The 2,660-nt window shown below is 43.3% G+C and overlaps 1 non-coding gene across 1 annotated transcript; it reads right to left on the bottom strand.

The window, feature by feature from the left end:
- Positions 1 to 2,153: 2,153 nt before the first annotated feature.
- Positions 2,154 to 2,272, bottom strand: LOC138362174 (5S ribosomal RNA). The gene has a single exon (XR_011227460.1). It is a non-coding gene; the product is annotated as a 5S ribosomal RNA (ribosomal RNA).
- Between the last annotated feature and the right edge of the window lie 388 nt (positions 2,273 to 2,660).

The raw sequence follows: 2,660 nt of genomic DNA, 5'->3' as shown, positions 1-2,660 counted from the left end.
AATACTTGTGAACCAGAATATGTTTGAGCAGCAGCGATCGTGCCTGCCATTGGCCGAAGTGCAACAATTCAAATAATTTAAAGGGCCTGCTCGGGTATATAAGAGAGGCTGGGAGACTGGGGCCGGTGATGGGTGATGAGTGATGGTGTGGTGTGGTATGGTGTTGTTAAGAGTTGATTTACGGCCAGCCAGCCAGCTGCAGCCAAGGCAGGGCAGGGCAGGGCAAGGCAAGGCAAGGCAAGGCAAGGCAAGGCAAGGCAATAACAGAACAGGACAGGACAGGACAGGCAAGGCAAGGCAAGGCAAGGCAAGGCAAGCAGGCGGGCGGGCAGGCGGGCGGGCGGGCAGGCGGGCGGGCGGGCGGGCGGGCGGGCGGGCGGGCGGGCGGGCGGCAGCCAGCCAGCCAGCCAGCCAGCCAGCCAGCCAGCCAGCCAGGCAGGCAGGCAGGCAGGCAGGCAGGCAGGCAGGCAGGCAGCCAGCCAGCCAGCCAGCCAGCCAGCCAGCCAGCCAGCCAGCCAGCCAGCCAGCCAGCCAGCCAGCCAGCCAGCCAGCCAGCCAGCCACTCCCACTTTGTATTTATATGCATTCAATTTATATTCAAACATTATATATGTTAAGGGCCTAGTTTTAGTGTTTATTTTAAAAATGACAAACATCGAGTCGTTTTACCAGTCCTTTAGCGTTAACAGTGATGCATTTTAAAACTGAACAGAAATCACCTTTTCTGGATATATCAAATATCGAATCCGCTTAATGTGCCTACAATTCAATCATTCAAAAAATACATAATTTACATCATGCCTTTTCATAGAACAGACAATAAGATTTGAGACAATAAGAACTTTACTTTTATAACTAAAGTTGCACAATTATACCAACTCTATGGTGGCTGGGTGGTAAGGTGTGTGGCTGGTGTTTTGGAAGTCGCGAGTTCAAACGACCCAATGGGAGTACTTTTTTTTTTTGCCATACAATCTTCCTAATACTATTATGTAGGTGTGTGTGTGTGTGTGTGTTTTTATTCATTCTTTGGTTTTATAGATGACATACATATTGACTCCTTTTACCGGTCCTTAATTAGGCTCTGGGGAAGCAATGGTGGTGGTGCATTTAAAACTAAACCAAAAATCACCAGTTCTGGACGCGTCAAATATCATATCCGCTTAATGTGTCTACAACCTAATTACTTAAAACTACACTATTTAATTCATTCATATCATGTGCATATTGGTCATTATGCTCATACAACCGACATCAAAATTTATTTTCATTATTAGAATCATACATTTCATCAAGTAATACAGATACAAAGAGATTTTCTTTCTGAGAAGACCGTTAGTATTGGCTGGCTGGCAGGCAGGCAGGCATTTGAGGGTTATTATTTCGCCTGTTGATTGGGGGGAGGGTTGATGTGTTAGGGGGTTTTCGGTTAGGTGTGGTGGTGGTGATTGGTGGTGATTGGTGGTGATTGGTGGTGGTGGTGATTGGTGGTGAGTAGTGGTGGTGGTGGTGAGTAGTGGTAGTGGTGGTGGTGGTGGTGGTGGTGGTGGTGGTAGTAGGTGGGAGGGGGGGGGGGGGGGGGGAAGGGGACTGATGGTCTGTGGATTCCTTCTCCGTACCCCTTACATATAAGCAAAAACATGCCTTCCTGTGGGTATAGAAACATTAACACAAATTATATATGTAACTGATATTGTAGCCTTTTAAACAGAAAAGATTTGTACATACAAATACTTTTAAATTATCATTTATTTGTGGAAATGGCATTTACGTCATTAAATTGATACCTCAGCATCAAGCTTGTGTCCTGCAGCTGTGGTCCAGTGGTAAAGTGTATATAAGTGATGCGTATTCTTGGAGTTGCGAGTTCAAACCCGGATTAAGCTATATATATATATATATATATATATATATATATATATATATATATATATATATATATATATATATATATAAAACAACATGTTTTGTTTTGGTTGTTTGTTTTTGTATAAAGCCTCACACACTATATTAAGCGAGTTTGTTTTAAACATGACATACATATTAATTCATTTTACCAGGCCTTATTCCACACAACTCCGTGAATTTCCCGTGGAGCCAGCCATTCAAACAAAAACAAACGAAACAAAACAAAACAAAACAAAAAACATTATTGCCAACAGCATTTGGTGTTCCCAGGCGGTCACCCATCCAAGTACTAACCAAACCCAACGTTGCTTAACTTCGCTGATCGGACGAGAAGCGGTGTTCTCAACGTGGTATGGCCGTTGGCATGAGACTGCCTACACATTGTGGCTAATAACCAACTCTTTTTAGTCATCACGGCAGGATACGGACCTTCTTGTGGTGTCTTAATGGTAATTGTATCCTAACATATTTTTGTCTCCTTGGCATGGATATTTAACATCGTTTATTCAGTCTTGGGTTTATGTTCTTTCGCCATTTACAGACATTTTACATCTACCTACTTCCTCAGCCTGCCCTGCCAATTTCTAATGAATTTGTGGATTTTCTTTTGTAATACATACATGTGTGTGCTCATCTGCTCTTCAGTTTTTATGATATTTGTCTCATCTGTCCTGCTTTATGATACTTTTACAAAGAACATGAACAAATGCTTCTATTTTAGAGAAGATATGGGATCCAGGTTTCGGAGCCGT

This window comes from Procambarus clarkii, unplaced genomic scaffold, assembly GCF_040958095.1.
Source record: "Procambarus clarkii isolate CNS0578487 unplaced genomic scaffold, FALCON_Pclarkii_2.0 HiC_scaffold_1391, whole genome shotgun sequence".
Taxonomy (NCBI): Eukaryota; Metazoa; Arthropoda; class Malacostraca; order Decapoda; family Cambaridae; genus Procambarus; species Procambarus clarkii.
Note: the sequence above shows the minus strand (reverse complement) of the source record. Positions and strands in the feature narration are given on the sequence as shown.